Consider the following 25,354-nt stretch of genomic DNA (forward strand, 5'->3'; position numbering starts at 1 on the left):
TCGGGCAAGACAGTCAATATTTTGACCCGAGTGTCTGAGCGTCAGCTCTACTCCTTAAATGCCAACCCGCTTCCATACCTTGAAGATATTCCGGTAGTCCGTGACTTCCCGGATGTCTTTCCAGAGGAACTGCCAGGTGTTCCACTTGACAGAGATGTCGAGTTCGTGATAGACCTTGTTCCAGGAACTGTCCCAATCTCTAGAAGACCTTATAAGATGGCACCCCTAGAACTAGCAAAAGGGTTTCATCCATCCTAGTTCTTCTCCATGGGCTTGCCCCATCCTCTTCGTCAAGAAGAAGGATGGAACAGATTGGATGGTTGTAGATTACCGTCCTGTCAACTTGGTCACCATCAAGAACAAGTATCCGCTCCCCAGGATCAATGACCTGTATGATCAGCTCGCTGGATCCTCAGTCTTTTCCAAAATGGATTTGAGGTTGGGCTACCATCAAATCAAAATCAAGAACTGGGACATTCCTAAAATGGCCTTTGTTACTCGCTATGGCCAATACGAGTACACCGTCATGTCCTTCGGTTTAACCAATGCTCCAGCCACCTTCTCTTGGCTAATGAACTCGATCTTCATGGAGTATTTGGATAAATTCGTCATAGTATACCTCGATGATATACTCATCTACTCCAGAAATGAGGAAGAACATGCCGAACATCTAAGGCTAGTATTGATGAAACTTCAAGAGCACCGCCTTTATGCCAAATTCTCGAAGTGTGAATTTTGGTTGCCAGAAGTGACCTATCTGGGCCATGTAATCTCTGGTAGGGGCATTACTGTCAATCCCGAGCAAGTTCAAGCCGTCCTTGACTAGACTCCACCTGAAACGGTCAAGCAAGTTCGGAGCTTCCTTGGTTTAGCGAGCTACTGTTGCCGCTTCGTCTAGAATTTCGCCAAGGTTGCTAAACCTTTAACCGAACTCCTCAAGAAAGATAAAAAGTTCGAGTGGACCCCACAGTGCGAGTTCAGCTTTCAGGAACTGAAAAGACGCCTGACATCTGCTCCCATACTTGTACCACCAGATTTTTCTAAGGACTTTGTTATCTATTGCGACGCCTCGCGACAAGGACTAGGTTGCATACTCATGCAAGATCGTCATGTGATTGCCTACGCTTCTCGACAGTTGCATCCACATGAGGATAACTATACCACACATGATCTAGAGCTTGCAGCAGTGGTCCATGCACTCAAAACATGGCGACATTACCTCCCCGGTAATCGTTGTGAGATTTACACCGATCACCAAAGTCTGAAATACATCTTCACCCAACCGGATTTAAATCTCAGGCAAAGACGTTGGGTCGAGTTGATTACGGATTACGACTTAGGAATAACTTACACCCCAGGCAAAGCCAATGTCATGGCTGATGCACTAAGTCGTAAATCTTATTGTAACAACCTGATGTTACAACAAAGTCAACCACTTCTCCACGAGGAATTTCGTAAGCTTAACCTTCACATTGTTCTTCGAGTATTTCTTTCCACCCTGGTGGCGAAACCTACCCTTACGGATCAGATCATCAAGGCACAGAAGGTAGATCCGGGAATCTCCCGTATTAAGAGAAACATCAAGAAAGGAGTCGCAGATTGTTTCTCCATTGATGATCAAGGTGTCGTGTTCTTTTGAGACCGTCTAGTGGTTCCCAAGGTACGCAACCTGAGGCGATTGATCCTTAAGGAAGCCCATGAATCCCCTCTCACCATTCATCCCGGTAGTACTAAGATGTATCAAGACCTACGCCAGAGATTTTGGTGGACTAGGATGAAGAGAGAAATCGCTCAATACATTGCTAACTGCGATGTCTGTCGTCATGTTAAAGCAGAGCATCAACGACCTGCTGGCACCCTTCAACCTTTGGCTATTCCTGAATGGAAATGGGATAGAATCGGTATGGATTTCATTACCGGGTTTCCTAGGACCAAGAGAGGGAATAATGCTATCTCCGTCGTTGTCGATCGTCTTTCCAAAGTAGCCCACTTCCTACCGTTCATGAGAGTATAACCGCTAGCCAGCTAGCTGAGTTGTAAATCTCCCGAATAGTGTCTCTTCATGGTGTCCCATTAGAGATTAACTCAGACCGTGGAAGTCTCTTCACCTCTCGATTTTGGGAGAGTTTCCAAAATGCTATGGGGACTCGTCTCTCCTTTAGCACCGCCTTCCATCCTCAATCAAGTGGTCAAGTGGAACGAGTCATTCAAATTCTGGAGGATATGCTTCGAGCTTCTGTCATCTCTTTCGGTATGAATTGGGAGCAATGTCTTCCATTCGCCGAGTTCACTTATAACAATAGTTATCAAGCTAGCTTGGGCAAAGCTCCTTTCGAAGTTCTCTATGGATGAAAATGTCGAACGCCTCTTAACTGGTCAGAAACCGGGGAAACACAACTCTTTGGTCCGGATATGATCCAGGAAGCAGAAGAGCAGGTTCGCATTATTCGTGAGAAATTGAAAACATCCCAATCTCGTCAAAAGAGCTAATATGACCGCAAACATAAGCCTATGACTTATGAAGTTGGCAAGAAGGCTTACCTTCGGGTTACTCCTTTGAAGGGAACCCGTCGATTCGGTATCAAAGGCAAATTGGCTCCTCGTTACATTGGACCCTTTCGCATTCTTGCCAAACGGGGAGAAGTTGCCTACCAGCTGGAACTACCTCCACATCTTTCCAGAGTTCATGATGTCTTCCACGTTTCTCAACTCAGGCGTTGCTTCTCGGATCCTATCCGTGGAGTGGAGACGAAACGCTTGATCTCCAAGATAATCTCACATATCGAGAATATCCCGTTCGTATCCTCGATCAAGCCGAGCGTACCACTCGACGCCAAAATATCAAGTTTCTCGAGGTTCAATGGTCACACCATTCTGAGCAAGAAGCTACTTGGGAAAGGGAGGATCGTCTTCGGCTTGAGTACCCCACCTTCTTCCCGACGGATCCTAAATCTCGGGACGAGATTCTTTTGAGTGGGGGTGAGTTGTCACATCCTAGCTAGTCATGCATTAGAGTGTTGCATCATGTCTACCTTTCATCAGAAACTTGAATTGGGGAGGACAGAATCCCCAGCACCCCCACTCTTAAAATCAACTAAGGTTTACTAATTTTTTTTTCAATGAACCTGAAATGCCCTTCTAAAAAGTTCACCCTCTTTGTCTTAGGTTAGAACCTCTGGCAAAATTGGTGCACTATTTTCTAGGTCAACAAAAGATCATTGGATTAAATATTATGTAATTTGCATTTGGGCATTTAAATGCTAGTAAATATTTTAAATGCTCAAATAATTCTGGAAATAAGTGTGGGCTGTTGGAGATATTCTAAACAGAGCCTCTGATTATTTTCAGTATTTTTCGAAGTGCCTAACTATTTTTAATAAAGCCACAAACTTACAGAAAAATAGAGAGAACTTACCTGGCCGCAGCCCACCTGGCCGGCCCAGCACTGTGCTGGCCCATGCCAGCCAGCTGCTTGCTCTCACCAAAGCAGGCACAGAGGTGACGCTGGCGAGCACAAGCTCGCCACGGCGCCACCTGCTTGCCGCCACGCCCCTGGACACCTGGCCGAGCCCCACGTCACCGCCCCGACCCCATGGACACCTCACTTGCTCCCCTGCCTCTCTCCCTCGCTCTCCCGCACCATGGCTGACGCTGCCGTGCCCGCGCCACCATAGTTCTCGCGTCCGTCGTCGTCCCCGCGCCGTGCCATCGTGTCCAGAAGCTCCGCCGCCCTCCTCTCCTTCGAGCAAGCCGAGCCCCGAGCGCTCGCATGCCCCGAAACCTCTGCACCGACCTCGCCTGGCTCCGCCACCGCCGAAGATCCCCTTTGCCGTCACCGCCGCAACTGTTCATCCCCGGCCGCGCCGTCTGCTCCTACGTGACCGCCGTGAGCCCAGCTACCTCCTCCCCCTTCTCGTTCTCGCTCTCGAGCCCTGCATCGACTGCATGAAGCTCACCCGCACACGCCGCCGCGGAGCTCATCGCCGACGTGACTCCGGCCCCCGACAGGCCTCACCACCTTGTCTACTAGCCCTACTACATCCCCACGAGTCCAACGCACCTCACCACACGCCTCGCCGTGCCCCGTAGCCTCGGGTTCTTCTTGACCCAACTCCGGCGACGGCCAAGCTCGTCGCCGGCGACGTTTCCGGCAACCCCGAGCCCAACCACCGCCACCAAACGCTGCGGCTTGCTCCCAGCTACGCGTAGATGCCCTCCGCCGCTCATTTGGCCGCGGGAACGCGCTAATGCACTCTCACCGTCGCGTCTGGCCTCGACGGCGGCTAAACGCCGCTGGGTTTGACCTTTGACTTTGGCTGGGTGGGCCCAGGTTGACTTCCCCTGATTCTATGAAAAGTGGGCCCCCCTCTGCTAATTAACCCAAATTAGTATTAACTAAATTTAGTTAGTTTAAATAACTGCTGACAAGCGGGACCCACTGGTCAGGTTGACCTAGACGTCCCCTTTGACCACTGACGTCACCCTGACGCACTACTGATGCAATAACTAATTTCTGGATTTATTTTTATATAGAAAATTCCAGAAATTGTTGCAAACTTCAAAAATTCATAGAAATTAATCTGTAACTCCAAATGCAAAGATTTATATATGAATTTTGATCAGAAAAATTCAATCTATCCATTGGTAATGGTTTCATGCATGAAAGAACAAGTTAACCTTGCTGTTTAAGCAAAATAAGATAATGCAATAATATGGCTATGTTAAATGAACTAACATTTGAATCTTTGATTCAAATGGGTTCATTCCTTTCTGTTTTAGCTTGCATTAGGCCAAGACACATTCATATTGCCATGTCATAGCATGCATCATATTGTTGCATATTGTCATGTGTTGATTATGTTCGGTGTGTCTTTCGTGGTAGGTTCTGCCTCCGAGGATAACCCCAAATATCCGTCTCAAGGGCAGTACCCTACTACCACTACATCAGGAAAGCATCCCATTGATCATTCCGATACAAACCCATGTTCTCGCTTCTGCTCTTGTTTACTGCATTAAGACAACGCGATTCAAACTGCTGTGTGTTGCGGTAGTTGAACCCACTTCCTTTCCATGACCTGTCATTGCCAAAGTAACTAGATGAAACCCACTAGCATGTGTAGGAGTTGATTGAGCCATATTTGTGCTTCCTACCATGCTATGCTTGCTATGCTTAGAGTTGTGTCAGGTCCGGCTCATCGGGATGATGAACTAGAGTCAAAGGTTGTGTCAGTAATGAGAGTGAAGTGTTGAACATGATTTGGTAAAGGTATCGATGAGAGGCCATGTAGGAGTACATGGTGGGTTGTTTCATTGAGGCCGTCCTTAAGAACTGAGATCTGTGTGTGTGATTTAAGATTCAGCTACTGCCACGCATTGGGCCCGAAACCGATGGACCCTCTCGACTTATTAACCACTCTTGTCCTCTGTCCGGGAGTTGCAAAGTAGTTTCTGGTGTTTGTAGTATGCTGGGGCCGGCACGCAGCGCTGACCATAGGGGTGGGCTGTGTTGTGGTAGGCACGTGGCCCGGTGTACCGATTCGCCCGTTTGGTGTCTCGGGAATCCTGCACACATCGTTCGGGGCCGTTATTGGAAACCTCGGCCGGACTCCCTGTGGATGGAACCCGAATAGGCGATAAACCTGGACTAGGGACTCGTGTGTTTAGTCAGGTCGTGTCCGACACCGTCGCTGGGCTTCCGCTTGAAGGTTGCCGAGTACACGTCGTGTAGCGGCGATAAGTGGTGAGAGCGTGTGTGAAGAAGTACACCCCTGCAGGGTATAACACTAATCGAATAGCCGCGTCCGCGGTAAAGGACAACTTGGTCACCTATGCAGTTCATAGACAAGTAAATGGATACTACTAAAAGCCTCAAGATAAGTGTGAGTACCGCGGATGGCCCTCTCGTAGGTTGACGGGAGAGGATCCACAGTGGAGTATTGTGTTGGTGATTAGTGGACTCGTGTGCGACAAATGCTTTACAAGTGGTGTCTCGTAGGATAGTTTAGCCAAGAGTCAAAGCTGGCTTGCTGCAATAACTCCACTACCTTCTTGGGAATGTGCATGTATAGTAGGATTCTGTTGTAAGACTTGCTGAGTACCTCCGTACTCATGTTGCTTTAATTAATGTTTTCAGACAACAACACCGCCCCCTCCGATGGGTTCTACGTAGACCTTGATGTCGACGAGTGACTAGCCACCCAGCTGGTGGTCCAAGCCTTGGAAGGGCCTCTGGAGATAAATAGGCTCCCTCAAGCCTTTTTCCTTTCTAGTGTCTGTACTCAGACTAAGTTTCTTCCGCATGTGCTTGTATGTTTGTATGACTTGAGTGTCGGGTCATGTGACCCCTATCTGTATGAACATGTTATGTATGGCTCCTCGGAGCCTTTTAAATAAAGTATTTGAGTTGTAGAGTTTTGTTGTGATGCCATGTTGTATGTACTCATATCAGGCATATTGTGTGTATGATTGAAATGCTTGGTATGAGTGGGATACGACAATCTAGTTGTTTATCCTTGGCAGCCTCTCATATGGGGAAATGTAGTCTAGTGCTTCCTGAGCGATAGTAGTCCGCTACAGCCCGGTTCACCGGAGTCCTGCTAGCCCAGCACTACTGCTCTAGACACTTGATTGGCCGGCATGTGTTTCACTTCGTTCCTGTGCCTGTCCCTTCGGGGAAATGTCACGCGGTGACATCCGGAGTCCTGCCTAGCCTGCTATAGCCTGGGTTACCGGAGTCCTGTTAGCCCAGTGCTACAACCCGGATTCACACATTGATGACCGACATGCTCGATGTGATTCATGTATGCCTGTCCCCATGGGTTAGTGCTGCTTTGGGTTCACGACTAGCCATGTTGGCCCGGGTTCTCTGTCATATGGATGTTAGCGACACTATCATATACGTGAGCTAAAAGGTCCAAACGGTCCCGGGCCATGGTAAGGCGACACCCGTGGGATTACCGTGCATGAGGCCGCAAAGTGATATGAAGTTTTACCGGCTAGGTCGATGTGACTTGGAATCGGGGTCCTAAGAGAGATCAACATGAGTAGCAAATGATTCACAGAAAGAAGCTACTATCTCATAGTCAAGTCCATATTTAGTGCTAAATTCACGAAAAACATCAGTATCCATAAAAGACTTAACACAATCAAACTTAGGTGTTATACCGGACTCCTTACCTTCGTCGAGATCCCAATCTTTAGAGTTGTGTTTAATTCTTTCCAATAAATCCCATTTGAATTCAATAGTCTTCATCATAAAAGAGGCAATATAAGAAGTATCGAGCATGGTGCGATTATTGAGAGAAAGCCGGGCATAAAAAATATGAATAATCATTTCTCTTGAGAGCTCATGATTGGGGCATGGATATAACATTGACTTAGGCCTCCCCAAAGCTTGAGCGATGCTTTCTCCTTCGCGAGGCCAAAAATTATATATATAATTGCGATCACGATGAACAAGACACTACAAAAAAATACACTTCCGTGATGATACGTGTTTGTCACAGTAGATCACTTTTTTTGTCATGCATGTACATCCATGACAAATTTATGACAGAATCAAGATAGTCATACCTGTGCTGTCGTAGAAGTGTTCCATGACATTATCAAAATTATCATCACGGTAGTGTCCACTTCCATGACGATAAATCGCGCGTCACAGAAGTGCTTTCGTCAAGGGTGACCGACACGTGGCATCCACCGTAACGGAACGCCGTTAAGCTATCAGGTCGCGTTTTGGATCCGGTAACCCGTTAACAGCCCTGACCAATGGGAAACTTCCATGTGTAAAATTCTTATTGGCCGGACGAAACACGTGTCAGCTCGCCAGTGGGTCAGATAGGCGCATATGATACGTCGACATGTGGCACGGCCCAACAGAGGCCCATTCCTGTGTAAAGGCCAGCCCATTCCTGTGTAAAGGCCGGCCCATTTGACTTGGTCAAAAGCTGGCGGGCCAGCCCATGGAAAGCCTGTTAACGGCTTGTTTGAATATGGCCCATTTACAGCCCGCTAACCCAAGGCCCGTTATGCCATATCTGAATTAGGCCCAGTAGCGTCATCTAGGCCATCCAATATGATTCCAGCCTGTTTTCACTTCTGGCCCATGTATGGCCCATGACGTCTTTCGGCCCATATGAGGCCCTATCTAACTCTTGGCCTACTAACGGCCCGTGGTGAAACTGGCCCGTAATGAACAGTGTATCACTTTACACCCATTAACAGCCTGTGGTGAAACTGGCCCGTGATGAACAGTGTATCACTTTATACCCATTAACGGCCCATTATTTCGTTGGGCCGTTTCCAGCCCATGTTATCTTTCAGCCTTCTCAGAGCCCATTTATTCTCGTGCTCATTTCCAGCATTCGTTTACTTACGGCCCATTATTGTCATTTTCTGCTTGTGGGCCAAATTCAGCCCGTGGTTACAGTCGGCCCGTTTGTGGTTCGTTAATACGTTGGGCCGTTTTCATAGCGTCATCAAGTACGGCCTATTAATGATGGCCCGTTATGGTCGGCCCATGAACGGACGATTCCAACTCTAGCCCGTTTACGGCTATAATGTGGCCTGTTATTGGCCCATGTTTGCCCATTGATGATACGACCCGTAGAAGGCCAATTGTTTCTACGGCCCGTAGAAGGCCCACTGTTTCTACGGCCCGTAGGAGGCCCAGTGTCACTATAGTAAATATTAGCCCATGGTTATTGTGGCCTAGTTTTAAAAAATAGGTTAATGCAGCCACTAGCAAACCGCGGAAAAAGAACTGCAATGACTAGAAGCAAAAAAATAAACAAGACAACAAGGAATAAATAAGCAAGAAACTTACGCTAGGCTATCACGGCTATCACACATATTACATCCACTGGGCATCAAAGTTCGCCACCAGTGCAAATAAATGCGCCGACAAAAGAATATACAAAATTGAGAGCACTTCAGAAGGCACTAGGCCTGGCCAGGTCTGCCCCCCCCCCCAAATAGCTGAAGAAGCTGAGTAGACCTCAGTTGTGTCAACGATAGATGCATCAACACTAGAGTTAAGGCATGATGGTGCGCATGGCAGTCCTCTGACATCTTCATTGCATCTTTGACTTCAAGTCGGAGCTGAGCTGAAGCAAGCCTTTCCGCTTTAAGTTGAGACTGAAGAAGTCGAACTGATTGAGGCAGCGACTTCACAGAGGTTGTCTCGCACCTGCTGGTGAGTAGCTTCAACTCACTGTCTTCATCAAGACAGGACCTTGGGGTCATCTCTCTGTCCTCAAGATGGTTTGGCTCACTATCTTCCCTAAAGTTCTGCCTGGCGTAAGAGATACGAGTCTGAAAGAGAAACAAGGAGACATGTAACAGGTTTCACAATTATATAAGCAAATAAATGGATCTGTTCTCCATAAGGAACATGATTTTACAACTACAATTTGGAACTCGTAGTTGTCGCAAACATCCAATCAGATGTAAACAACAAAGCAAACAGTAGTGGAGGAAATGATGCCTATCCTAATCTATACTAGAACAAAGTTTGAAGGCTTGAGAAGGATGAACTTACATTACATGTTAACACAGGCTGGACAAAGCCCTTCTCCATGTTGATGGAAGGATAATTCAATAAATTCCCCAAAGAAAATTCTTTATAAGCATTGCCATTATTCTACATTTTGCAAAGAGTAAATATAGATCAAATAATGTTGGAAGAAACAGAGGATAATGAAGCTCAGGTGCAGACTGATGATACATAATCAAATAGCAATTAATTAAGTACAGCGTTACAAGGCAAAAGGGAGAGAGGTACTAATAAGAGCAATGTAGAGCCCATTATTGTATTGAGATCGTATGATCCTTTGAGCAAGGAGATTCATCTGAAATTAGTTTTCATACAAGAGAGAAGGTAAGGCACAAGCAGAAATTTAGGAGTTCAAATTTTGAATTGATATCATAGACAGTACCTGACGCTGGGCTCCCAGCAGTTCTAATAGGGGTTTGGCCACTGGAGTAGGGGTAAAGTGTGGTACAGTTGGTCCTGTGTTTTCTGTGGTTGCTGATCTATCTGATTTAATAGGTATCACTACCTTTTCCAAATACCTAGTTTGTACTCCTTGATGACCTGCACTCACCCTCTTCCTTTTGGACATCTAATATGAAAGAACAACATTTGACTGGAAAAACATAGTGTGATGACACATGGAATAGGTACAGAAAATGGATAGGTATGTCATATACTCATATATGATGCTTAAACTAAGTAGATGGTGTAACAAAGTAGAAGTAATGCAAGAGGTCAGAAGCAAAATATGTGCGACCAGTACAACTTTGCAAAGTTAGAGCAAGCACCTTGATGGGTGAATAAGATAGGCCATCCTCCACCATGCCAAGTTTATTAGGCAGTGGATCGTTCCACAATATTCCTCTCGTGCGCCCATTCTCATATTCATTTTGATAATGTTCAATATCTTGCATGCACGGAAACATAAAAACAAGTGAGATTTTCTTTGTAATGCAGAAGCGATTCTAATCCAATACTGCCTCCCTGTAAACCCCTTTGTGCTATCTCTGCAATTCTTTTAAAAGATGCCATGCATGCTGTAATTTGTTGTGTGCATTAATATAATGTGGCCTACTATTCAAAATATGAGATCTCCAGAAGTGATGACACTTCGCAGATGATAGCTTCAACATATAGTAAAGAAGAACAAGTCGACCTGACCTAACAGATTCAAAATATACTAAGGGAGAACAACTCGACCTGACCAATCGACCGCAAGAGAAGAGTATCATCTTAAAGAAGAGCAGAAGAGCAAGCAGATTGAAGATATTACAAGTCTTTTAATACAATGTCGGTTGGCCACCCATGATGAACCAGAGCGCACAGAGAAATACTATTCTTTCTGGTCTCTCCATATGTGGCTCACATGCATTTCGAAACTAAAGTAGGAACATTTAGCTAACCAATTAAACATCTCTCAGTTTTACTAATATCAGCAATAATATCAGATATGAATTTGTACAACTAAGCTTGTTTAGCTCGATGGGTGGAGCACTGCTATTACAACACGAACCACGTAGGCTGATTGTGGTCATCATAAAATGGGGAAAACATAAGCATGATGAGTACAGTGTTGACCGTGGCAGTGGGATGGCAGATCTGAAGCTGCAAACCGCGCAAAGGGTAGTTAGCAACCGATGTTTGCTTTGAAATAACAACTAAGATTTGGTATGGACAAGAAAGTACGGTCAACAAGTGACAAAGAAATGCAATTATGCTGTCTCTCTATATGTCGCGACATGCATTTGGAAACTCAAGTGGGACCTTTAGCTAACCAGTTAAATGTGTCGGTTAACTAATATCAGTATCATATCACAATCATATTTGAACAACTAAGCTTTCGAATTCTAGGTGTTGTGTTGTTTAGCTTGAAGGGTGGAGTAATGCTAGTATGACAGAAAGCACCTACGCAGATCATAGTAGAGTAGATAAAAGGGGAAAACCCTAAGCATCAAGAGAAAAATCAAGAAAGTGGAACTAGCTGGACCAGTGGGTTGCGCACATGCTTTTCGAAACGAATATAGGAACATTAGGTGACCAATTAAACGTTCTCTGTTTTAGTGATATGAGCACCATATCAGATTCGTATATCAACACGTAAGCTTTGGGTTGAGGCCTTGAGGAGCAGTGCTAGCACGACACAAAGCACCTACGATGATGGTAGTGAATATAAAGGGGGGAAACCATAAGCTTTACGACTATAGTGCCCGTGCCATGGCGGATCTGAAGGTGCAAACCGGACAAAGCTACTTCGCAACCATTGTTTGCTTTCAACTAGCCACTATGATTTGGTACGGACAACAAAAGTACAGTAAACAAATTACGATCAATTTTCCGGGTGAGATCAATAACTTAAGCACATATGGAAGAGTACCAGCTCTCTTGCGACACCGTGTAGGCCTATGCTGATATGCTGAGGGTGCTGCGAGTGCGATTGCTGTCGGCGGCGGGGAAGAAGACTTTAGACGGCAGACGGCCGGGTCGGGGGATATATCCTGTTGCCGTGGACGAGGCAGTCGTAGGAGCGGCAACAGCAAGGTGCATGACGGCGCCGATGAAGCGAGAGGAGGCGATGAAAGGATCCTGGTCCAGCGCCGTGGTTGAGAGACGTCCATCTCTTGCAGTGGATGACGGGGTAGGGGTAGCGGCTCCGGCAAGGTGGAGGATGGGGTGGCGGACGGAGGAGGCTGGCCGCAGTGCGGAGGTTGCTGTGCCACCGACGGTCTATGAATGGGGAAATGGAGGGGGGGGATCTCAAACTTTGGGACTCGCTTCTCTGAAATGGGGGAAAGTTACGAACTTATCCCCCGTTTAAAATTTTGGACATCGTGTTGGTTGGGGATAGGACGGTAATCTAGCATCTCCCAAATATTTGCTGGTAACTATTTCGGGCGAGGAGAGGGTGTTTTGCCGCCCACGGTTGGCGCCCACGGTGTATGAACGGGGCTGACAGGTAGGGCGGTTGTGTCACGTCTGATGGAAGTTACACATCTGCCCCTATTTAAAATATTAGCCTACATCTATTTCGGACGAGGAGAGTTTGTTTTGCCGCCTACCATGTATGAATGGGGAATGGAGGGAAAAAACAGAGGTCTTTCGGATGAGCTTGAATCAAATGAGTTTTTCCGCCCACGTTTGGCGCCCACCGTGTCTGAATGGGCTCAGAGGCCATCGTGTCACGTCTGATTGAAGTAACTAGTCTACCCCTATCGACAGCAGTGTAAATCCTATCGATAAGGATGTCAAGTGTCAGGGGTAGACAGTAATTTCCATCTCGCAAACACTTGCTTCGGGCAGCCCACAAATTATAGTGGGTGTTTAGCCACTTCGTTCAAAACTTGGGAGAATTAGCATTCACGTTTACCCTAGGACCTGGCAAACTAAATTCAAATCCAATTTGTATTCGATTATGAATATCCATAGATAATTATACGTTTTGTTATTTATTTCTTCAAAACCACAACAATGATTTATTCCACCTTTATATATGATTATGATTTAGAAATGCCGTGATCTTTGAATTCAGTAGGTTGGATACACTCTGAGTCAAACAGTTATTTCATCCAATACAATATGCGCACACGAAAAACAGTTCACCTTATGTCAATCATACAAGTACTGAAGATTACCTCGCCTAAAAAATTCAGATCATTACAACACATGGACAACATAGGGGGTCTTGCAACATAATCCATTCAGAGATATAACAGAACACGCAAGTACAATAATCTAATGAAAATTTCAACTGGTATCTAAAGAAGAACCGAGATTATCTTGGGCTTCCGATAGCAGAAACAGCAGGACCTCTTCCGTCTTCAAATGCAACATTCTTACTTCCTCCAATTCTTGGGTTGCTTGCACAATGCGTGCCGCTAATTCCGTAATTTCCAGCCTCAAGATAAGGATTACCTCATTCATGGCAGCCACACCATCTCTTTCTGCCTCTAGTAGAGCCTCAAGCACTATAATATCTGTGCTCAGACTGCTCTCCGGCGGTGTTGCCTCTGAACTGCTACCATTTGGTAACATGGATGGTGCACTGCTTCCACAAATAGATTCTGGGGTTGTACATTGTGTCCTAGTGTGAACGGCATCCTGAAAGATTTCCGTTGGACATTAGTAAGAGATAGTTATTGTATGATCCAGGCAGTAAGCTTACATGGTAAAGGACGGACGAATTATTGCCGAGCATGGCAAACTATATTTAAATGGTTCGAAGCAGCATCAACCGAAAAGAAATTAAAATGGTAAGATGAAACTAGGGTTGTGAGTGGCAAATAAACAAAATCCGCCAGTCCCATCTAGTTAGTTTTTCCTACCTCCCTAGTTCATTTTCCTCAAAAAATCAAAAACTCTTTTGAACTATTATACCACTAGTGGACTTTAATCGGGATTAAACCAGACCCAGTTGACATCCCTAGTTGAAAGGGAGTGTACAACCGCTATATTTAAGTTGCCAAGGCATCTAAGCAGTTGAAATAATCCGAGAAAGCACTTAACAGTGTAGCCTCATATAAACTACGAAGACAGTCTTGTGATGAAGTTGAGAGGAAAAGTTAAGGAATCAAATGAAATAGGCATGCATTTCTTTACGATAGTACAGCAGGCACTGCTGACATATTGGCCAACTCAGGTATAGCGTAACAACAAATAAGCATTCGAATCAAGCAATACAGCAAAACAGATAACTGAACTATTTGTAATTCGGTAGGATTACATGTTGAGGGAACAAGCCAAGAAAGCAGCCAACTCGCATTACATTTCACATGTACTAAAACACACTGGCTTACCATATGTTGTTGTGAAGCCTAGCTGCTGTTGCAATGTTCTTTGAAGATATCGTCAGCATCCCGTGGTTGCAAATCTAGTTGTTGTAGTTTATTCTGCACCATCTATTTAGGTAAAATTAATTTTAGTCGCATGCACTGGTCCGAATTGATCATCAATGGTTCATCTAATCTAATGAAAGAAGGGTGTGTGCATACACGACAATACTCCCTCCGATTCTTTTTACTTTGCGTATAACTTTTTCTCAGTTTTCTCGTATTAGTCTGCGCGTTGCAGATTCCTAGCGCTGGTTTGCTTTTGTGCCCCTCCCCATCTGCCTCTGCCCTAATTAATTGGCAAATTAGTCCAAAAAAATTAAACCAGTGCCCTCCTTGGTATGCGGGTCAAGAGTTATGCGCAGAGTAAATAGAATCGGAGGGAGTATATCTGCTTCCCTCTATTTTTATGCTTGTTCGAGGTGCCAGCCCCAAAAGAACAAATATTTTGCTTGATGGGGTTGGCAGCTCCAAAATAATAGAAGCATCAAATTAGTCATGCAACTTGGGAAGATCAATAACACACAAACAAGTAATGAACAGAGGCTCGGAGCAGTGATGGAATAGCTAGCATCAGAAAATGTAGGGTAAAACGAACAAAAAGCAGTGGAACCACATGCTAGTTTGCTGATGTGTAATTAAGCATAGAGAACATTAAGAAGTCTGATGGAACCAACAGGTGACATCAGAACAAAACTAAAGCATATTAACTATATGTGCACTGGTATGTAATTTAGCACATGTAACATGTTCACTGCCAGAAGTATGTCCCTACAGGTGCAAGAAGAATAACGCGTCTCATGAAAAACTGAATGATGCCCTGAAGAAATTCAAAGGTGCGCTACTTCTGCTAGGAAAGTGAACATAGGCGCCGGCCGTTGGATAATAGTACCTGATTCTCGGCGGCGTATGGGTATCGTTGTCATACTTGATAGCTAAGGATCGTCAATGGTGCTCGTGTTGCGGTTGAGTTTGGGCCGGCTGTCGCTGTCACTGAAGCGGCTCCGGTGCTACGGTTGCGGCGCCTGTCGCCATACAAGAAAGCTAATCTGTGGTAAGTGAACAGTTGCACGATAAAGAGAAAAAACGAAGGAGTACAAATCGAAATAACCTTATGAGGCTGCCGCGTCGGTAAAGCAGGGCCGGTGGAGTTTAATATGGCGTCCGTGGAGCGGGTCCGGTGCAGTGGACGAAGGCTTCGGCAGGCGTGTTGTACAGTGCTTTCGGTGAGGCGGATCTGTTGCGGCGGACGAGGGCTAGTATGAAGGGGAAGCGAAGCGGCGAACAAGGGAGTCAGTGAAGGGCCTATGCTGTGGTGGACGAGGGCGCCAGTTAAGCAGATCTGGTGCGGTGGACCATGATGGCGGTCAAGGAGATCTGGAGCAGTGGACAAGCCAGTCGCTGAAGCGGCTCCGGTGAAGTGGTGAGTTGGCAGTTGGGGGTTCCAAGGTGCGGAAGGTAGATCCGGCGGGTGTGAGGTCCACCGCTGCGGGGGAGGACTAGATTCGGCGGCTTGCCGTGGTTGGGGGGTCGGGGAGGGGAAGAGAGGGGCTCTGGGGAAGAATGTTGGGGGAAAAGAGGGGAAAACAATGGAGTTACCAAAGCAGCCATTTTCCGTTCATGTGGAAGGGGTAAAACAGGAATATCGCAGGGCTAAACTTTCGGGCGCGTGATATTTCGATGTGAGCGGGAAATTTGAATGCTTTTGGCGCCTAAAATTATAAATATTCTGCTCTTGTACGGCCGACTATGATATCATGGCCGACAATTTGTTTGTTTTGCACGCAAAAAAATGTGCAAGTTTTGAAAATCAATGTCTCCAACTCGAAACTTAGATTGTACATTCAATTCAAATATGGATCATTGAGCTACTACAAGCAAATACCATCATACGGTCCAATTCAAATGAAATTCCAAATGTGTTTATCCTAAATATGATGACAAAAGCAAAAATGTGTATGTGTATGAATAAAGTGGATGATTATAAAGTTTGAACATGCCTGTATGTGTATATCTCTAGGTTTGATATATGAATTTGAAATCACGAAATCCCGGCTTAAAAATGTACCTCGTTTAAATGAACTACAAAAGCTAATGATGGAGTCGAATTCCAAAATTCCAATCTTAGGTTTGTAATTCCGGTACATCAAGGTATATCACGCATGTTCAAAAGTATCATTATCTCATAGTACAAACTGTGAAACAAATTGATCAACCATGAGTGCACAATATCTCAATTACGCTAAAGTCCTTCAAATATAGACACCTCACTCTTTATCTGAAGTCAACCCCCCCCCCCACCACACACACACACACAGAGAAGTCGTTCTCTCCCCCAAACACCAACACACGAGCACATTAACACCCCTCTCTCTTGTAATGTCCGGACCCCAACATAGGTCTCTATCACTTTGTCTCTCGGGCATGCACACATCTCTTCCCTCACTCTCTAGGTCTCCAGCTATCTCTCTTACCCAAGCACACGCACTATGTAGAGTGTATATTTCCCATACACACAAAATGTCACCCCCAAACGTCTATCTCCCTAGTTATGTGGTTCTCGCGCACTCACCTCACACACCACCCCCACTGCAAACAAGCACACTTTGTCTCCTTGTGCACCACTCTCCTCTTTCTATCTCTCCCACATGCGGACCCGCCCCAGCTCTTTCCCTGTATACATATATGTCGTGACTCTTTGCATAGCTCCCTAATGTATAATCGTTCTCGATTTCGCACAGTATTCTCTAGACCATCTATTCTAGATCTCTCATGAAGTCCCTCTCACACACACACGATGACTTGCTTCCCTTGCGTCTCCGTTCATAGGCCAATTTCGGACAACATCAACATTGTCTCCCTATCTATACGCCATTTATGGACACAAACGACCCCTCTCGCCCCCTCTCTTCCTCTCTCTCGCTCTGTCGCTAGCTCTCTCTTTCTCTCGCTCTCACACCCCTCTCCCACACACACACTCGATGTCTCTTCCAAATAGTCTGCTCCCCCCTCCCGCACACATGCTATCTCGCTACTACACATGTCACACCATTCCCCCTTCCCTTATACTAGGTTTACATCATCAGTGGTCTCTCTACTCCACATACACTCTCTACCTCTCACACACAAACGCGTGCACAAACACACACAGACACGCACAAACACCGATTTACCTAGATCCTCATCTCTCCTCATGTCCGCATGTGTATCTCACACACTCACTCTCTAATTATGTATATGTGTCTCCACGTTACACAACACAAAGCCCCATGTACATGTCTCTCTCTATCCTCCACACACATAGACACAAAGAATCTGTTATCATTGCCTCAGTCTCTAACATATCACACACGCACTCTCTCTCTCTCTCTCTCTCTCTCTCTCGCAAACACGCTCAACAAGGGTTTCCCCATGAATAACTTACCGTCTATTCATGAACAGTCGTGGCAGCATGGCGAACATGAGACGTGAAAAATAATAAATCTACACGTGCTTAGACCACCTAGTATGACTACTAGGACTAGAGCAAGCCAAAAAGCGCGCCGCCGTCACCCCCTCCTTGTCGGCGACGGGAAAATCTTCGTTTTACACAGTCGAGAAGTCATTGTGCTAAGGCCCCACATGCCGAGGCGTTGAATAGAATGTAGATGCTAGTTTATGGAAGCAAGTATCGATAATACATTTGTATCTCCATACTTATATTTCTTCTCTTATAAAAAATCGAGTTGGTGATGATGGTACGTGTGCCATCTTGCAATATAGACCATCCGATCTATATCTGACGGATGGAAATTAAACTAAAAGATACCCGCACCCCTCTCCACATTTGCAGACAAGGCCTTCCCTCGTTCATCCTTATCTCCAACAAACCTCATTGTTAAGCAATTAATAAAGGAAGCCTCTGGAACAAACTGGCCTGGTGGCCGCTGCCGGCGTCGTCAATCCCCATGCCTCCGCTCAGTCCGACCACCAACCACCACCACACCCCACTCCTCTTCACCTTATCTCATATTTCTCGAGATATCATTAGTTTTTACACATGGGATTACTCCCGCAAGGGTCAATCACAACAAGTGTTTTATAAAAAAATGCATCTTGATGTTCCGTGCAATGCACAGATCTTGCTAGTACTCCTACACAAGACTAAGTTGGTGATGCTGGTGTGTCTGCCATCCGTTGTTTCTGACCATTAGATCTACATCTAACGATTGTGAGGTAAGTTTTTGCCTTTTCTCACCAACATTGCACTTGTCTACCAATTTGCAGAAAACCCCATAATTAGTATCTTAAAACCAACCACATCCCTCCCTGACCTCACCAAAACAGCCCAAGGAATATATTCTAATTGAAACATAATATATCTCTAGTGACATATGTATATCAAAATTAGAGTGTTTTGTACCAAGTTTGTGAATAAGTATTATTCTAATTATGATTCGTTGCAACGGACATGAACATTGCTAGTATTTCCAACCATGCATTTCTTTTCCTAGTATTCCATAGTTTTGAGTTTTCCATCAATATATTAGTAACTCATGGTTGATATTTACTTTCAATCATGTACACATATGCACTATATAACTAGCCTTGCTTATTGGCTTCCAAAGCGTAACTTTCACTCCTACTTACAATATGTAGAGTATTTAACAAAAAACTACCACTTTCAACCAGCCCTAGGAGGAATCTATTGTACAAAAAATAGCAAAAACATACCCAAAATTTCTTAATCCACGCCAAAAACTACCTAGTACTCCTACCGATTAGGTTCGTTTAAATCCATTTACGACAGGGTTGGCCCACATGTCCGTGCTGACGAGGCAGCTTAAACCAACACATTTTGTTTGACCGTTGACACGAGGGACCCGCATCTGACCTTCTATCCTTTTATTCCCCCTCAAATCATTATTTTTCCTGAAAATTACTTCAAACAGTACTGATGCGTGTTCGTCGGTGGTGCCGGTGATGAGCGAGTTGGCCGCCGCTCCACTGGACGGGCCGGACGTAGCGCTGGCCTCCGCACGGGTTGGCAGGCTGGCCCGAGCGTGACTCACGAGCGAGCAAGCCGCCGCGCTGGCCTTCGCTCCAGCCAAATGGCTGGCCTTAGCGTGGCGCGCGCGAGAAAGCCGCCGCGCTGCCGTGCCAATCTAGCTAGCAAACCTTGCAGACAAGCAGCTAGACGGAGCTATCTTGGCTAGCTAGCGGCCGCGAGCGCTGGATGGAGCTGGCATCCGCGCTACCGCAACATGGGCTCCGCACCGCCGGCGGTTTTGACCTCGCCTTCTGCCGGCGGCGGTAGCTGCGTCCCATGGCTGAGGATGACTAGGTGGACGGGCTGGAGGTAGGAGGTCACTCGAGGATTTTTGTTGGTAAGAGCATGTACAATGGTTGATAAGGTAGTCTTGTCTTAAGTTTGCCACGTATGCAAGTGGTAGTAGTTTCTTGGCATTTTAGTGGTTTCTTGCATTATTAGAGCAAGTACAATAGAGCTGAGTCAGCAGGCTATAAGAAATAAACTACTACTACATGTTGGCTATAAGATGGGCTATAGATGACATGGCACTGGCTTATAGCCAGCAGCTGGCTATACTATTAACCATGCTCTTAGGGGTTTCTTGTAAGGAACAATGTACGTACTACTAGCGACAAAAGGCGATTCTAGGTTGCGTTGTACTCCAACGAGTACTACTAGTGGTCGCAGGAGTGTATACCTCGTTTTGTGGGTTCGATCCCGGCCGAACGCACGGTGGCCTTTTAAAAAAAATACTAGTATACTATCTAGATACATCGCAAAAATGGATGTATTTAGAACTAAAATACATCTAGATACATCCATACCTGCGACAAGTAATTCAGAACGGAGGGAGTACTACACTTAGATACATCCAATATTTTACACGGGTAGTTTGAGTTTTGAAGTCAAACGGAAAGTGCTCGCACAATCTGGGTGCACTCGACAGCCTAGCCACGTGAACGGGTTTTCCTTCCCAGCATCCCATGGCTCGCGTGCTCGCCCTAGCCGCACCTCGCTTGCAGCTTCCAGCTATTAGAATATTTAAACTAGCGCCTCCCAATTAAGCCCGAGGAGCCGGAAAAGCCTGGCGGGGCATTGGGAACTGTGCAATATGGCTCTGTACGGAAAGTGCTCTACTACTACTCTATAGCTTCTGGCGTTGCATGCATGGACTTCACTCCATTATCGGCTCTACTATAAAAGAAATTCCTCTTGACGTGTTTTTTTGAAACGGAGGCAAAAGCTTTGCTTCATCTCATTCATAAAGAAGGAACTACTAACAAAGTTTGATGAGATCCATTACACCTCCACAAATGGAAGCGAAAAGCCTAGTCTCGCTGTATCAAATAACCCAAATGTTCTTCCCCGCAGTAACCGTCGCTGATAAACAGGCTGCTAGTGTGTGCGTGAGAGGAGCGGCTGAGTAGGCCAGCTACATGAGAGGAGCGGCTGAATAGAGCACCGAGAGTACCCACTAGGCCACTACGCAGGTGTACTTCCCCTGCATTGATAGTACAGTGATGGTTCTAGAGAACAGTAGTACCCTCCACTTCCAACTGTAGTTCCTTGGCCCTGAGATTCAAGAGTTCAAAACTGGTGCACTATACAGGACTAGACTAGAAGTACAGTACTCCCTCCTTTCCGGTTTATAGGGCTCTGATATGTCCATTTTGCATCATGCTTTTATATCAATATTTATTGCATCATGGGCTGTTATTTCACGTTATGTCATAATACTTATGGCTATTCTCTCTTATTTTACAAGGTTTACATAAGAAGGGAGAATGCCGGCAACTGGAATTCTGGGCTGGAAAAGGAGCAAATATTAGAGGCCTATTCTGCGCAACTCCAAAAGTCCTGAAACTCCACGGAATATCTTAAAATAAATAAAGAAAAATTCTCGCCAAAGATGAAGTCCAGGGGGCCCACACCCTGCTCACGAGGGTGGGGGCGCGCCCCCCTCCTAGGGTGTTGGGGATATTACTACTGGGCGTAAACCGGCCTATCTGGGCCGGGTTAACTTCATCAGTAGTTAATATGTTAAAGCCCATGAAGGTACATGAGGGCTCAAGACCCATAATCGGTTGAGAGCATGTAGCCGTAAACCGGCGTCAATATGTAACTTGTATTGCAAGTTAGGAATAAGTAGAGACCAAACCGGACACATCTATGAGCCGGTGTTGGGACTCCGTAAACCGACGGGAGTTACCCATGTATATAAGGGGACGACCCGGCGGCGGTTCAAAGGACAACAGACAACAACTCGAGACATAGGCGAAGCTTATTTGCTCCCTAGTCATCGAAACACCCATCAATTCCATCACAACTAGACGTAGGCTTTTACCTTCATCGAAGGGGCTGAACTAGTATAAACTCTCTTGTGTCCTTGTATCCGCTTTAACCCCTTCAAGCTAACCCGTCGCGATGGCTCCACGACTAAGTCCTTTCTCTAGGACATCTGCCGTGACAAAACCACGACAGTTGGCACCCACCGTGGGGCTATCGCACGATGGTTTCCGGTTCTTGGAGGGCCGCTTTGAAGGACTCGAGGGCTACGCTGTAGGCCGGAAGACTAAGAGTCATCGCGGCAAACTCTACATCGACGACGCAGGCTGGGGCCCCGAGGCCGGCTCAGTTGAGTATGGGTACCGGGTCCCCTTTGGTAGCATTCACGTTTTCATTGGCAAGATCGGTAAACCGGGCCCTGAGCCGGACATCTGCAGCGACCTCGTCGAGACGGCTCAGCGTGCGCAATCCGCCCGGGTTAAACCGGCCATGAAGCGTGCCTTCGTGGGAGTGGTCCATGGAGGAAGTTATGAGGACGGAACAGAGTTTCACGGGGCGACTGTCGCTTGTTCCGGTGACGAATCTTCGACCGGAGAAACCGAATCTCTTTATCAGCTACAAGATGGCCGGATTGAGAGCTGTTCCGATGGCGACAGTATTCCGGACCACTCTGATCTGCCTAACCGGGTTGGAATATTCATGACCGGAACACAAGCAACACTTCATTCTTCGACAGCCGCGGCAACGATCTCCGGTTCAGTAGCAGCGACGGCTACCGGGGCAGGAGGCCCTGTGCGCCCACCGGCTCAGGTTTTATCAGAACTATTTGATGCGTTGGCTGTGCTTATGGCGGAAGTTAATCCGCCAGATCAGGACGTTCACAACACGGAGATTGCAAAGGTAAAGGAACAAATCACCCAGGCCAAGACGGATTTGGCGGCTGAGGACACCAGGATGGCCGCAGAGCGGGCCGCTTTAGATGCACAGGCCTATAGGCTTATGTTGGACCAGAGCGCGTCGCATGAAGTCATGAGGAGGAAGCATCGATCCCGCTTACCCCCGGTTTTCGACGCCAGAGACCTTTTCAACACTCCAGGACCAAGAGCCGGCAATCCGCAGGAGGGGAACCGGGCAAAAGCCCCTGGGACCGGTGCACCGGTTCAGCCTCGCCAGATGGACCCGCCTCGTCAAAACACCGTTATACCTCAGGATGCTTTAACACCTCCGGGTCACTACTCCAACCCAATGGACAATCTTGTTGCCGTTGCTACACGGCTGGAGGCCATTCCAATTGAAGGTGACTCGCCGCAGGCAGTAGAGACGCGACGGGTCAAGGAACTTCTGAGGACAGCTTTGGCCCAACAGGAAGCGTACTCGTACAGCCGCGACCGGATCCACTCGACCCCCCATCCAAGCCAGAGCTATAGCATACATATGGATGAACCAGCAGTGTCGAGTAATGAACGATGTGGAGCACCCCGTGGCAACAACCCGACGGGTGGTGCTGATGACGCTCAGGAAGTGGTGAACCGGGCCCGAGCGCGCAGGGAGGCCGAGTTAGCCGCACAGCATCAGGCTCGGCAGCTCACGCCGGTTCGTCCAACCATGTCGATCAAACCAGGTATTACTTCTAGTTCTTTGGGGTGCCTTGCCTTATCCCCTCTTTACGCAACATGCGCCTGGCCAAGGATTTCAAAGGCCCGCACAAGGTACCAAATTACACGGCGGATCAACCTCCAGAGGCATGGGTGGAGAGCTATGAGATGGCCATGGAGATGCTTGATGTGGATGACACGGCGTGTGCGAAATACTTCACCATGATGCTTGAAGGAACGGCCCGTACTTGGTTAAAAAGCTTGCCAGCTAATTCTATCAGTTCATGGGCCCAATTACGAGCCCGGTTTATCAGCAATTTCAAGGATACCTGTAAACAGCCTATGTCGATAGTGGACTTAGTTGCATGCATCCAAGAGGAAGGAGAATCAACGACTCATTGGGTGCGCCGGGTTTCACAAGTGTTGCACTCCTCAGACCGCATCAACGCTGACACCGCAGTATTAACCCTAGAAGGCAACTGCCGGTTTGGGCCCCTGAAGTTGAAATTGGGACGGATGAAGCGTCATTGCACCGACATGGGGACCCTCATGGCCGCTTTGGTGAAATATGCTGATTCTGATAGTACCAAGGATCCCGAATCTGATGATGACAAGACAGGGAAAGGGAAGAAGAACAGCAGCTCCAAAGGTCAGCAGCATCACTGGGTAGGCAATGGCAGAGGAGGCAAGCGTAAAGCGGATGGTAACATGGATTTTGTGGCTAATACCAACGCACAGGACAATAGCCAGCGACGCAAGGGTAGGCCAAAAAATCGTAGTGGAGCACCCAACCCTAACCCAAACCGCCTAAACTATCTGCTAAGCCAGCCCTGTGCAAGACATGGGATGAAGGAGGAGCCAACAAACCACCTTTGGAAGGATTGCTTTATTGTGCAGGAGTTCAAGAATTCTAATAATTTCCGGTATGATCACGGATCTGACGGTGGCTCAGGGTCCGGGCCGGGTTACGGTGGAGGAAGTTCCGGTTCAGGATTTAATGGTAATCCGGGCGGACATAATGGTCAAAATAGTCAAAACAACCAGGGTGGTTACAACCAACAACAGCAAAAATCAGGTTACCAGAGCAACCCAAAGCAGTTGAGTAGTGGGCAGTACCATGTCTTTACCACTAGCTTGGACAAGCGAGACCGGAAGGTTGAGAGGCGGGCAGTCAACTCTGTTGAACCGGCCATACCCCGTTATCTACGTTGGTCTGAACAGCCAATCATATGGAGCAGAGAGGATCACCCACCCCAGGTCGATAATCCGGGTCAGTTGGCTCTGGTGGTGGCGCCTCAGGTGGGAGGTTATAAGTTCACCAAGGTGCTCATGGATGGAGGGAGCAGCATTAACATCCTGTACTATGAGACCTTCCGTCGTATGGGACTAACAGATAAGAATCTCAAACTGTCTAATACAGTATTCCACGGTGTAGTGCCTGGCAGATCAGCATATCCCGTTGGTAAGATAGCTCTCGAAGTGGCCTTTGGGGATGATCATGATTCCAGGTCGGAGACATTGACGTTTGAAGTGGTGAAAATCCAAAGTCCATATCATGCCCTGTTTGGGCGACCGACATACGCCAAGTTTATGGCTCGGCCCTGTTATGTGTATTTGCAGCTCAAGATGCCGGGTCACAAGGGGAAAATAACGGTTCACGGAAGCCGCAAAATCGCTTTGGAATGCGAGGAAGGAGATGCGACTTATGCAGAGTCAGTTTGTGCCACAGAGGAGTTGAAGTGCTATAAAGACAATGTTGATCCGGCGGACATGACTCCATTGAAGAAGCCAACTACGGAGCATGATCCGGCCCTGAAGTTCAAATCGGCAGCAGAAACTAAGCTTGTTGACTTCGTACCTGGCGATTCGTCCAAGCAGTTCAGCATCAGTGCCAACTTGGATCCGAAATAGGAAAGCGCGCTGATCGAGTTCATCCGTGAGAATCGGGACATTTTTGCATGGAAGCCCTCCGACATGCCAGGTGTATCGAGGCAACTCGCTGAGCACACACTTAATGTGGATCCTAAATATAAACCGGTGAAATAGTTCCTCCGCCGGTTTAACGAAGAAAGACGCAAGGCGATTGGAGAAGAGGTAGCCAGGCTCT

This window comes from Triticum urartu, chromosome 3A (assembly GCF_056163025.1).
Source record: "Triticum urartu cultivar PI428250 chromosome 3A, HENAU_Tu73, whole genome shotgun sequence".
In the NCBI taxonomy this organism is placed as follows: domain Eukaryota; kingdom Viridiplantae; phylum Streptophyta; class Magnoliopsida; order Poales; family Poaceae; genus Triticum; species Triticum urartu.